The sequence below is a fragment of the Sciurus carolinensis genome, chromosome 1 (genome assembly GCF_902686445.1).
Source record: "Sciurus carolinensis chromosome 1, mSciCar1.2, whole genome shotgun sequence".
Lineage (NCBI taxonomy): Eukaryota > Metazoa > Chordata > Mammalia > Rodentia > Sciuridae > Sciurus > Sciurus carolinensis.
In genome coordinates, this window is record NC_062213.1 from 182,544,633 (window position 1) to 182,557,983 (window position 13,351).

A 13,351-nucleotide genomic window follows, 5' to 3' on the forward strand; every position below is an offset into this window, starting at 1 on the left:
CAGCTTACAGTTCTCATTTCCCAGGGACACAGAAGAGACATAGCATGTTCAGCTTTCAGCATGACTGAGCTGGGTGGGACTTCCGTTGGTCCAGTGAGTTCCAGTCTGGCATCCCCTCCAGCAGGGGTTCTTTGCATTCTCATCAATGTTCCAGAAAGACCCAGAGAGGGCTGGGGATATAACTCAGGGGTAGAGCACTTGCCTAGCCCTGGGTTCTATTCCCAGCACTGCAAAAAAGAAAAAGAAAAGAAAAGAAAAACCCACTGGAAGGACCCAGAGAAACAGCACATAGTTTATGAACTGGCTTAATCTCTGTTCTGGGGCAGAATTATGCCAACACTGTGGTGGTCACACTGGCCCCCTGCTCCCAATTACAAGCTCTAATTGGCTGTAATATAAGGTTGTCATGAATGAAAAGGAAGAAATGATTTGATGCAGGTGGATAGCAGAAAAAATTCACAAAATACAAAGCTAGCATGGAGGAAAAATGCTACAGAAGTCTTTGAAGGTAGGAAGGTTGGGAACCACTAACCCAGTCCAACTATCACTTCATGGTTGATGAAATGAAGTCCTATAGAGGGGAAGGGCTCTACCTGGATCTGGTGGTTAAGTTAGAGGCAGTATGCCAAGATAGGTGTCATAATGGTCATCAAAAATAGCTACTGCTTGGGCTATGCCCTGTCCTAGGGGCTTTTTGTGCTCCATGAGGGTAGAAATGATGTCTGGTATTATGGGTGCTTCCATCAGTCTTTATAGAATAAAAGTAATCTTATTATATCATTATAACAACCCTATATATTAACAGCCCCATTTTAAATATAAGCAAATAGAGAAATTAAATGATCTGCTCAAGATGAGCAATAGAGTGGGAATTTGAACTTAGTTCTGCTACCTGCAAATGCATTGATCTTAACTACAATACTATACATACTATTCTGTTTCCCAACCTTCTTTTTGTGATGCCAGGGATTGAACTCAGGGCCTCACAAATGCCAGGCAAGCACTCTGCTTCTGAGCCACGACCCCAGCCCTTTCCAGCATTCTTGACATCATACTGAAGATAATGTAGGAGGTGCCTCTGTCCATTACAGTGGTTGTACCCAGCTACAGTGTTAGAGCCATACCAAGGCCTTAGAGCTTGGCCCTATATAGAGGCCAAAAAAATGTCAGGAAGGATGACTGGGGTTCAGAAGTGTCTCCTTCCTCCTTTGATGATAGGCGGATCTGCCTATACTTCATCAAGTAACCATCTTGGGCTGTTGTGACAGGTGTCACTTCTTTACAGCAGCCAGCAAGCCAGAGTTGGAGAGCTAGAAGGAACATGTCACTGTGTATGTGCCCCAGCGATTTCCTCATGTTGGTGTTCTGATGACAGTTTTTCATTTCCTCTGGCTGGCGCCTTTAGTTTCTATTCATTGCCTCTTCTCCTCCCCTCTTTCTCTTCCTCCTCCTCCTCTTTGTTAAAATCCTATATTTTGAATCAGCTAAGAGTTTCCTGGGGGTGGGGATGGTGGTATCAGTGCCAAGTGATTCATCTAGCCAATAATTAGAGCTCTGGAAAATCCAAAACTCATTCTTGTCAGAGTCAAGGCTTCCGGAATCCCTAGGCTTTCCCTTTATCAGAGAGAAGCATGGTAGGCTGGAACTTGACTTCTCTATACCTACCTTTTGGTCATCTACCTCATTGGAGCCTCTGCCACTGAGATGAGTGTGAACACTCCCTGGATCCTGTAAAAAACTGTTTCCATAACTCACTTAGTCCTCACAGTGATCCTGAAAAGTGTTATCCCTATTTGGACAGCTGGTAAGGTTAGGGAACTTGCACTTAAGTTACCCAACTTGTAAGTGACAGAGAAGGGATTCAGATCCTGGCCCTTTGGAATTCACCAGACTTGATTCAAATCACAATCCTGTGATTTTTAGCTGTGCACTTTTGGACAGGTTACTGCCTCTTTCTGAGCTCTAGCTTCCTCATCTGTAAACAGATGCCAGATGCTGATGTTTCTAAAGTGCTTAACACAATGTGTGGCACAACAGTAGGAGCTGCTCAGATTAGGATTGCTATTCATCCCCATTAGCAGCTCAGTGGACACCGGACATTCAGAGAGACCAAGGAAAGGACACAGTCAGGGGCAGTCAGACCTCACTCAGACCAGCCCTCATGTTCCAGGCAGGCACTGCCTGTGTGATGACAAAGGCACATACACATAAGTGCTTGGCCACATACCCAAGGAAAACCCAGCAGTGCATACAGGCTTGGTCACATGTGCCTACATGTAGATACAGAGTGGCCCAGAGAACAACTGGAAAGACAACCGTTTGTGAGTTAAACAGTCACAAGCAGCAAGCACACTGGCTCACTTCTCTGAGACAAAGGAGTCGGGCTATGGCTGCTGGTGCTGCTGCCACTGAGCCCTTCTAGCTGCTTCTGCATGCCAGTGGAGGGAAGCCAGGCTCTCAGAGGGCCACAGTGAGTCACCAGCCTGATGCAATCCCTTTAAAGGGCTCATCTGCTAGTGCAAGAAGCTGATTCATGGAGGGCGTGGTTGCTGGAGGAGGAGGAGGAGAAAGGGATTGAAACTATATCAGGAGGGACTGAAACTGTAGCGGAAGGAACAGAGGTTAAATGACTGGTATCGTTAATAGGAACTCTTCACTGTAAACCTTCCTGGTCAAGACACCAGGAATCTCCAGGTTGAAGCTGACCATCCTCAAGGTTTCTAAGGGCCAGAGAGGGAAATGAATTGTGAGCACTGCGACAGGAATGTCTGTCTTTTATTGAGCCTAACTGCAGCACTTTCCGCAGAGTTGCAGAAGTCGAGGAATGGAGTTCAAAGAAAGATCGCCTGTCTGATAAATACGCAACCATTAACCGACCTCCTAACCGCTGGAGACTTCAACCCCACCAGTGCTAGCGTAGGGCCTGCGAGGTTCTGTGGAGTCAAGGTGGGGCGGTGCCTGTGTCCCAGCCTCACCGCAGACTTAGATTAGTGGTAAGTACCAACCCTTAGAATCTCAACCTCCAATTGTCTCACAGGCTTCGGCCCAGACCCCATCCTGAACCAATCGTCAGTCTGATTCTGGACGCTAGCGTGAAGGCTTCCGCCCATCGTCAAGATGGCGCCCCAAGCCCAGGCCGCGGGGCCGACGACGCAGGCGAGGGGGCGGGCCGGGGAGGGGCGGGGCTGCGGCGCGGGCGGGGAGGGGCGGTGCGTCACTTCCGTTGTCAGGTGGCGGCGCTGCAGCCATGGAGGGAGGCGGCGGCGGCGGTGGCTGCTCGCGCTGCTGTGCTGGGAGGCGGCGATAAGCGGCTCCCACGCCCCCGGCCCGGCCCTGGCCCGCCGGGACGGAGCGCCGAGCAGCCCCGGCTCCGGGCTGCGGACTATGGGCGAGCAGCGCTGACCATCCGGGGAAGGTGAGGCCGGGGGTCCAGCGTGGGGAGCCGGGCGGGGGTTGCTTGTTGGTCCGGCGGGCCTCGGCGGCCATGGGGGTGGGACCCGGGTGACAGCCTCAGACCATCCGGGCTCGACGAAATGGCAACAGCAAACGCCCCCTCCTCCGCTGGGGGTCTGCCCTTTCCCGGCGGCGGGGGCGGCGACTGCTGGGAGCCTCAGTCCCCGCCGCAGCCCTGGGAAGTGGGCACAGCCAACCTTGCCGGGAGTCGCTCAGCCACTAAGTGAAGTGTTCGGCGTTTCGACCCGGCCAGGTTTTCCCAGAGAGACGTCCTGGGACCCTCCACGCTTCCCTTCTGATCCCAAAAGTGACTTGAAAGTTAGGATTAGTCCCCAGGGAGGGCCAGCCGGGCTTCCTCCTGGAACCCTTTGGCACCGGTATCATCGCTACTGGGGAATTTTCGCATCCTGGGCGGCGTTGAGGTGCGAGTCACAGCGGCCTGCTTGCCAGGTCCACATTTGACCGATCTTCCCCAAGGGGAGGGAGAGCTTGCTGTGGTCAGTGTTTTACCTGCCGTGCGGGTCAGGCCCGCCCATTCCCACGCCACTTGGCGCAACCTTCCAACCAGTAGATAGGGGCATTCATTTTTCTGAAGGCGTTCTCTGCCCACCCCAGTCCCCCAGGTTTGTTTCCTTTTTGTTGGCGGAAGGAAGAGATGACAGCCGCCTTCTGTGGCAGGATAGACTTTGCTCTGTTTTAAGTCATTGGAGGAAACTGGTTGGCTTTGCTTGGTTTTGAGAACCATTGGGGAAGAGGGTAGTCATGCTGGGCTGGGCGCCTTTCCCACTTGGCTGAGTAGTTTTGCTTCAGATAAGGAAGAGCAGAATATGTAATTGTAGGGCCCAGAGAATCCTTATTTGTAAACAGTGCTTGTGAACTCCTTCAGCTCCCTTTCATGGCCTTGCTCTGCATGTTGTTTATGGATTAGATCTAGAGAGTCTTAAGGTAGTGGTCATTCATTCATTCATTCCTCACGGAGCAACGGGGGTCCTTGCCTGGAGAGGGAAGTATTGTATAATACAGTGGTTGAGAGTGGGCTTTGGAGCCAGGCGCGGTGGTGCTGGCCTGTAATCCTAGTGGCTCTGAGGGCAGGAGGATCCCAAGTTCAAAGCCAGCCTCAGTAAATTAGCAAGACCATGTCTGAAAATAAAAAATAAAATGGGCTGGCAATGTAACCCAGTGGTTAAGTGCCCCTGGGTTCAATCCTTGCTACCAAAATAAAAATTGGAAGTTGGCTTTGGAACCACACTTATGAGTTCAAATTCTGGCTCAGCAGCTTTTTAGCTCATTGACCTTGGGCACCTTGCTTAACCTCTTCATGCCTTCAGTGTTCTCATCTGTAAAACAGGTGATAGTATAGAGTTGTTATGAAGAGTTAAAATGTTAACAAACACATGTAAAACACCTAGAACCATGTCTGCCACACAGTAAGGGTTCAGTGTGTTAGTTGTTCCTATTTCAAGCAGTTCACAGTCTAGTTAAAGGAGACTGACATGTAAACAGATAGTTGAAAGGTGATCTAAAAAAGCTAACAACAGCAGGAGCAGAGTGCTTTGGGAGCCCAGCAGAGGAAGCTTCTAGCTTAGTCAGGGATATGACACATGGGGTAGGGAATACCCTGGGAGGACCTGGTAGAAGTGACAAGACCAGAGCCAAGACCAGAAAGAGAGGAGGGAAAGCTTAGCCAGTTGAGAATGAAGAGAAAGGTGTTCTTCTGAGAGAGAGAGAGAGAGAGAGATTCATAGTTTATTCTAGGAACCTCTGATTGTTCAATATAGTGGTATAGAAGTTGACATGGTAAAGCAATATAGGTTGACTAGAATTTAGTCAACCAGGTTACTGGGGAGCCAGTGAAAAGCTTTTAGGCAGAGGGGTAACATGATTTGATCCATGTTTTTTAAATAGATGTTCCTGGGATCCTAATACAGGAAAAAAGGGAGAGGAGAGGACTGAAGGACTGGAGCCCTCTTCAGAGACCACTGCAGGCTTCCAAGGGAGGAGTATTGGTACTATGGTAGTGGATCTCTGCAGAGAAAGCACCATGTGCAACCAGTGCTAAGTGGCTAGCTCCCTGCATGGGTCTGGGCTTCTCTGCCTGACACAGAAGCGCCTGCTTGGCACATGTGCCCTTCTCATCTTAGGATCACAGATCACTTAAGCAACTGGGTAGGTGAGGCTGACCCCTCAGAAGGCTAGTTGTAAGGGATATATTTGCTCATTTGTGCCTTTAATTTGACCTTTGGGGAAGGCAGTAGGAGGTAGTGGCTTATTTGGATCAGTGTCCTACTCTAGGGGTACATTTTCTCCATGCCCAGCTTTCTCATCTATAAAATAGCAACAATATGAGTACCTCCCTAGTAGGGCAGCTGTAAGGATTAAGTAAGATGATGCTGTTCATCAAGTAGTAATGTTTGGTAAGTGTTAGCTTTTAGTACAGGCTGCTGGAAAGAACTTCTAGGAATTAGTTGAAGCAGTTCATGGTGACTAGAAGTGTGTCCCATTGAGCTGTCAGACTGTCCTGAGGGATCACAAGATCATAGAATTTTATTGTTTTCTTTCTGAAAAGAAAATCTATGGGAAGTTTACCCAGTCTGTATGGGAGCAGTGCAGATGATTCAGCTTGGCTTTTTAAAAGAACCATTTTTTTAAAATAGAAGAACTGCAGAGGAAAAAAATAGTATTTTGAAGTACACATAGTAAATTAGAATTTTTCTGTGAGTCCCTACTAGTGACCCTTGTCTGGAACCTAAATTGGCATCATCAGGAAGTATCAATCCCATTGATATGTGTGGTGACTCAAAACTTAGAACCCCAATTGCACACACATGAGCTGCCATGTATAGCTGGTATGTGTGCTGGATACTAAGAGGAGGAGAAGGAAGACCTACCAAGGAGGAAGACCTACCTTGGAGGAAGTTGTGTTCCAGCCGAGACAGGTGGGCACCTAACCCATGAACACTTGCACAGAGCTTGAACCAAGTAAGTGGATGAAGAGATTTGAGAACTTCAAAGAGTACTTAAAATTGAACTGGATCTCGAGGAGTAAATAGGATTTTCTGAGGGTCCATGAAGCACTTAGAGGGGGAGCATTGTGGCACAGGTGCAAATGTATTCTGGCATGTGTGATATTTTTGGAGCCACAGGAGTTCCAGCATAGCTGCAGGACAAGCTGGAGAGGTAGACAGGCACCCTACTAACATTCTTGAACTTTATATTCTGTTAGTGATATTTGTCTTTAGTGGAGGAAACACTATCAGACCTGCATCTCCCAAAGAGCCCTCTGGCTGTGGGACGAGGATGATCTGGAGAGAGTGAATCCAGAGTACCAGTTATCACAGCAAAGGCTGGTGGGGGCTTGGATCAAGACGGAGGGTGTGGAGATGGGGAGGAAGGGCAGACATCAGAACTGCTTGTGGAGAAATCCACTGGTCTCTAGGAGTGTTTGGAAGTGATGGTTGAGGGAAGAGGAATGATGGCAGACAATCCTGTGGCTCTTGGTTTGGGCGACAGTGAATGATAGTGCAATGATAAGGTGACTCAGGGAGAAGATAATAGGCTATGGAATCTGCCAACTCCATTCAGTAAGCCCTGAGCTTACCCTCAAGGCCAGAGTATCAATTGCAAAGACCTGTGGAACCCTGTCCAGCTTTGGGGCAGACCTCCTGCCGCTTTTGCCTGAGTTGGCACCTGAAGAAGGGCAGCTTCATCCTATATACATGTATGAAAAGAATTTTTTTAAAAAATTTATCACTGTCAAAAAAAAAAGATAATGAAAATAAATAAATAAAGTTAAAAAAAATAAAAACAGTCTATTTCATGAAAGAAAAAAAAAAAAAAAAAAAGGAGGAGGAGGAGGACAGCTTCCCTTCACCTTTTTTCTGTCCAGGTTTGACCAGAGTGAACTTAATCAAATTTCAGAAACTCCAGTATAGCCCTTCCATCTGGTGCTAGCCACCCTAATGCAGCAAGCTATAGCAGATGGGGTCTGAACAGCAGCAGACCCTCAGGGGAGAGACAGCTTTCTTAGCACTCCCTGTAGATCCTATTTGGAAGGAGACCTCAGGATTGGATTACTGCCTGATGCTGGGTTACCAGACTGAATCCTGCTTCTCAGAACTCAGAACCATCAGGGATATGAAAGGAAGCTGCCCCTTTTCCCGCTTAGTTCTGAGGGAGCTGGGAGCTGTCCCTGAACCCGATTGGGCTATGGAGAGGGGAACAGGCCCACTGGAATTTGGGAGATTTGCACAGGTTTTTGTTCTTGGGTTGTGGTGTCAAGTGAACAGGGAAGTGACCTGAAAGAAGAGCTTTTTTCCTTCCACCTGCTAAGATGGCACTTATCCTTGACGGTGATTCCAGTGCCTCAGCTGCCCCTTCATATCACCAGGCTTTCTAATCAAGAGCCAGGAGGGGGGAAACTGGTCTTCTTCCCTTGATTTACTTGCTATCTTAGAGATGGTTCCATTTTGGCACATGCATATACTTGTCTGGGTCATTTTTGGTCACATTGCCCCATCTTGAGTGTAATTTATTTAACAAGCTTTCTGCTGACGATAAACAGGTTATTTTCTGTCTTTGGCTCCCCAAAGCTGATGTGACTTTCTTCATACACATGTTTTGACCGCTTTAGTTATCTGCATGATGCATTTCTATAAGAGGGGGTTGCTGCCCCAAGTAGTCTCTCTCTCTCTCTCTCTCTCTTTTTTTTTTTTTTTTTTAAGACTTTCTAGGCTGTCCTTTAATAAACTGGAACAGCCTTGTTACCCCCAACAAGTACATCTGCTCTTGTGTTGAGTATATGGGCAGTATTCCAGTGGTGTTCATTTTCTACCTGCTGTGGTGTCTATGTGGGTACGAGTTCAGACTCCCCAGGGGCTAGACTTCTGCAGGCCTGAAGAGTTAAAGAAAATTAAGTTTTCTGTGAAACCCCTTAGATAACAAAACTATGAAGGGCTCTTACCATTCAGAATGAAGCTGGCCCCTCTGTATTTTGTCAGGCTACCATCTCCCTGGCAAGAGAGGAAGACAGAATATCTTTTGCCCTTGAGAAATCTGTGGCTCAAGTGTTCAGAAGGAAGAAAGAATGGGGTGATCATTGGAATAGGAATTGGCAAGAGCAGGACTTTTGTGTGTTTGGGTCAGAGCTGATATGAGGTTTGTTAAAGGGACAGCAATGACTCTTGGGAGAAGTTCTGTTCAGCCCTTTGGTGGATCTTGGGACTGGCATAACCCAACATTCTATGGGGCTTTGGACTCCATTGCTGGTATCTGCCATTTCTGGAGAGCAACAGTCCTGCTACTTTTGCAGCAAGTATGTTGCTTCAGGCTTCCCTGGGTTTAGGGTGTCTCACAGTACATTCTATGCTGACTCTTCTCCTAAGGTGGTCCCACCTTAAAAAAACGGGAAGGGAAAGAGCAAAAAATAAGGAAGGATCCACACCACCATCAGGTCCCTTGCTGGGGCCTCTGTGGTAGTATTGACTCTGAGGAAACAGTTTATCTCTGCTTTACAGAGCATAGCCAGACTGAAGGGTTAAATAACCTGTCTACCATTACAGAGCCAGTGAGGACAGAGCTGGGACTTCAGCCACATTTGTGTGACTCTGGTGCCTGTGCCATTCCTTTCCTCCATCCTGACCAGGCTGTGGCCCCAGGGAGGTGAGTCCATATAGACTTTTGGATTCATAGAACTATGAAGCTGGAAAGGACCTTGACAAAGCTCAGTCAGTGCCGCCTTTGCCAGAAGAGTGGAACTACCACAGCCTACAAACAAGTTCCTCCCCCTCCTGCCCTATGAGTAGTGGGTAAGAAGACTTTAAACCTTGTTTATGTAGCAGTTAAGGATCTAGGTTCGAGTCAGACCTGACTTCAGAACCCAGCTGTGCCACCTGCTAGCTGAGTGAATTTGAACAAGTCATTCTAACCCCAGTTTCTGCCTCTATAAAATAGGCATAACAATCCCCGCACCCACAGTAATAATGAGGATTAAACACAGGGTGTTTTATCAGTAGTCTGTTTAGCTTAGTGCCCAGTACGTAGTCAGGACCCTGGCCGCAGCTCTGGTGGGGCCTAGGTGATATCTTTGCTAGCAGATCTGTAAGTATCATCAAAGGAGCACCCTGAGCCAGCTGTCAGCCCTCCTGCATGCCAGGTAGCTATCAGGAAGTTCCTCATAGAAGTGTTTGCAAGCCACCTGGGAGAGCTGAAGCTGTCCAGGAAAGTTGGCCTTGACCTTTCCTTTCCTCAGTCTCCATGAGACACAGACTCATACTTCTGGGGCACTTGCTTACCCCTGCCCCATGCCATAGCCTCTCAAGTTTGCCTTCTTTGAAGCCCAGCCTCCCCTGATTCCATTACTGTGCTTAATTTTAATGGGTTCAAGAAACCTTTAGTTTTTCAAAAAGTTATTATTATTAAATTATGCCAAAAAATATAAAATAAAATTCCCTCCTCGCCGTGGGCCCCTAGTTCCATTGTCTGGAGGTATCCACTATTAAATTTCTTCTAAAAATATGCTTTGTATATTTGTTTTAGGCAGCTTTTTTACTGTTGTGACTAAAAGACCTGACAAGAACAATTAGAGGAGCTGGGGTTGTGGCTCAGTGTCTGAGCACTTGCATAGCATGTGTGAGGCACTGGGTTCGCTCCTTAGCACCGCATATAAATAAATAGGTAAAATAAAGGTTTATCAACAACTTAAAAAAGAACATTTAGAGGAGAAAAAGTTTATCTGGGATTCACAGTTTCAGAGGTCTCAATCCATACACAGCCAGCTCCATTTCTTGGGGCTGGAGAGGGGAGTATGGAGGAGGGAAGCTGCTCAAGACATGATCAGGAAGCAGAGAGAAACTCCACTCACCAGATACAAAATATAAACCCCAAAGGTATGCCCCCAAAGCCACCTCCTCCAGTCACACCTACCTGCCTTCAGTTACCACTCAGTTTACTGTTTTGGTTAAGGGTCTCATAACCCAATCATCATTTCACCTCTGAATATTCTTTGTTTTAGGGGGGTGGGGAGGTACTGGGGATTGAACTCAGGTGCACTCGACCACTGAGCCACATCCCAGCCCTATTTTGTATTTTATTTAGAGACAGGATCTCACTGAGTTGCTTAGTGCCTTCCTGTTGCTGAGGCTGGCTTTGAACTTGCCTCAACCTTCCGAGACGCTGGGATTACAGGCAGGCGCCACTGTACCGGGCCTGAATGTTCTTGCATTGTCTCACACATGAGCTTTTGGGGGATAATTCACATCCAAACCATAACTGTATTCAAGGATGTAGGATTTTGTTTTGTTTTAGTGTATGTGATACTGGGGGTAGAACTCAGGGCCTCTACCACTGAGTATATCCTCAGCCCTTTTTATTTGGAGACAGAGTCTTGCTAAATTGTCCAGGCTGGTTTTGAACTTGCGATCCTCCTTCCTCAGCCTCCCAAGTAGCTGGGATCACAGGAACGCACCACTGTGCCCAGTTATAATATTTTTAACAAAAAATAGTATCATATTATACATATAGTACTGTAGTTTGCATTTTTGGGATAACTTACCATAGACATCTTTCTCAGGAGGTATGAACCTAGTCTTAAAGACTACATAGCATCCCATTATTTAGGTGGAACATAGTTAACCAAGTCTTCTTGGTGGACTAATATATTTATATTGTTTCCTTTCTGGGATGTGTGGGTGTTTTTAATTTTTGTGGTTTTGTCTTTTGATACTCTGCATGGTTCCACAGGGACCCTGGATGAGCCCATTTCTTTTTATGAACTAACTTGAATGTACCTAAAGGATAAATCCCCAGAGCTGGAATTGCTGGGCCTGGGCATGTGTATTTTTTTCTTTTTCATTATTGGCTGTGGTTTCATATATGTCTTCTGTGCAGTTGCTGGGCCTGTGCAGGGATGGGGGCCTGAGATAGAGAAGCCCCCTTTCAGGACATCCATTGGATAATCAGACGTGCTCTTACTGGTGTGTGGACAAAGTATGCAGTGTCTCATGGCGTTCAACATCAGCCCTAGCTGACCTCTCAGTGGCTTAGAGCAGGTGGGGCCCTTACATGGGCCCACCCACATGAATGGCCAGCTGAAGGGCACTTTGATGGTGGGGCCTGCCGCCTGCCTCTATAATCATACCAGGCAGCTTCTTGCCCCTCTGCGCAACCACAACCAGCAGCATTCCATAAAACTTCAAAAAGTGAACTGTATTGTTCACTGTCAAACTTGTGAAATTTAATTTAAGGTTTTTATAGAGGCAGTTAAGGAAAGGCAGTTTGTTGGCTCCACTCCAAATTCTCTTTTTCACAGGACGATTGTGGTGACGTTTGCTGTTGAAAACAGTATAAAGAGAGAATTGCATGCACCTGGATCCAGCCTGGGCTTTCCTGTGTTACTCTGGAAGTCTGTGATAAAAGGAAGAAGTAACATTTGTCTAGTGCCTCCTCTGTGCTGGCTTCTGGCAGTCCTCAAGTGTACCCTTCTCAGGGGCAGTGCTGTCCCTCTCTAGGCAAGGAGGCTGTTAACAGAGAAGCTTGTGTCCAGGCCACAGAATGGACAGAAAGGTGACTCTCAGGCTTAACCAGTCCTTCTTTGGTCTCTTGCTGCTTTCTCCTACCTGATTTTGACTGTCGTGGGTGGCAAGACTTGAACTCCACATGGGATCCTATGGAGGCCTTGTTCCCAGGCTGAGTCACCACACAAAGCAATGACTGATATTTTGAGCTGAGGAGCCCCTGAGTCACATGCTCATGCCAGGATTTCCCTTGTTGCAATCTTCTCTTCTAGCCCAAGGGAGCAGGAGCAGGCTGGCATGACATGGGAGAACTGTCAGTGACTTGCTTTGCTATCCCTGCACACGATAGAAGGCCCCCTGCAAAGTCAAAGACCACCACAACTGTTTACCAAGCCATTGTGCTCAACTGCTTCCCCAGGCTGCTTCTCTAGAGGGGGAATCCCAGACCAGCACAGCCCAAGAAAGAGCTATTAAGTCTGTCCCTTCCTCCTCCAACACCCACACATAGTGACAGATATTTGTTGTCGCATCAGCTGCTTCCGGAGGTAGGGAGGAGGGGTGAACTGGTGGCAGGACTGGCAGCATTGCCCTGGATCCTGTTTTGGTGGCTCTTAGAGTGACTGCTAGTGAAGCCCTTTGTGCCCAGGAGGAGCCAGCCTATCAGCCTCCCTAGGGACTGGTTTCTTATTTGACTGATCTTTTCCCCAGAAGAACCTGCAGAGTGATCTCCAGCCCCAACACTTTTCTTCAAGAATGCTTTTCTTCAAAAATTGCTTTGGCATCCTCTGAGCGAGGGACCTTTAGCTTCCTTGCAGCCTTCACAGAGGCCACCATGAAACCCTATGGGGACTTCCTCAGGCAGTGGAGTAAAGAGGGACATGAGAATGATTACACAGTCTCCTGGTGTGGGACTGATCGATGAATTCCATCTCCTGGAGGATCCCCAAGCTGCAGACACAGGACTTTCCAGCCCCTTCTGGTCCCCAGGCCTGCTGCACTCCGCACACTGGAGTCGTGCTGAGGAAAAGCAGCCACAGAGGACAGGTCTGGTGCGGATGTGCAGGGGAGAGCAGGCTGGGCACACGGCCCTCTTTGTGAGCACCCCTCCCACTTCCCGCTGGCTGAGTCACTTCCTCTCTGGCTGCTGCAGGTATTCTCCCACAGGCCTGGGAGCAAAGCAGATTCAGGGGGTGGGATTCACCCTGTGCACCCAGAGAACTGTGAGTAGAAGCCGCTGGTTCACTTGTAACCCCCCCAGGCAGTAAAACCCAGTGTTTAGAGAATGATGTGATATATATTTTTGACAAATTGGAGTTGTGCCTATCCTGAATTTTCAAAATGAACAAAATCATTACTCTGGGAACAGTGAAGATGACAGCACATGCATG

At 47.8% G+C, this 13,351-nt stretch overlaps 1 protein-coding gene across 9 annotated transcripts in view; it reads left to right on the forward strand.

The window, feature by feature from the left end:
* Stk40 (serine/threonine kinase 40) overlaps positions 1 to 13,351 on the forward strand; it is a 49,458-nt gene that overhangs the window by 1,931 nt on the left and 34,176 nt on the right. The window contains exons 4-6 of one of the 9 annotated variants that reach the window (XM_047545670.1): positions 2,807 to 2,993; positions 9,012 to 9,111; positions 11,759 to 12,012. The gene's annotated coding sequence lies outside the window, so the exon portion shown is untranslated. Of the gene's footprint in view, positions 1 to 2,645; positions 2,994 to 3,221; positions 3,416 to 9,011; positions 9,112 to 9,152; positions 9,258 to 11,758; positions 12,013 to 12,036; positions 13,114 to 13,351 lie in introns of those variants that run through there. The other 8 variants (XM_047545649.1, XM_047545640.1, XM_047545657.1 and 5 more) reach the window with 8 other exon arrangements.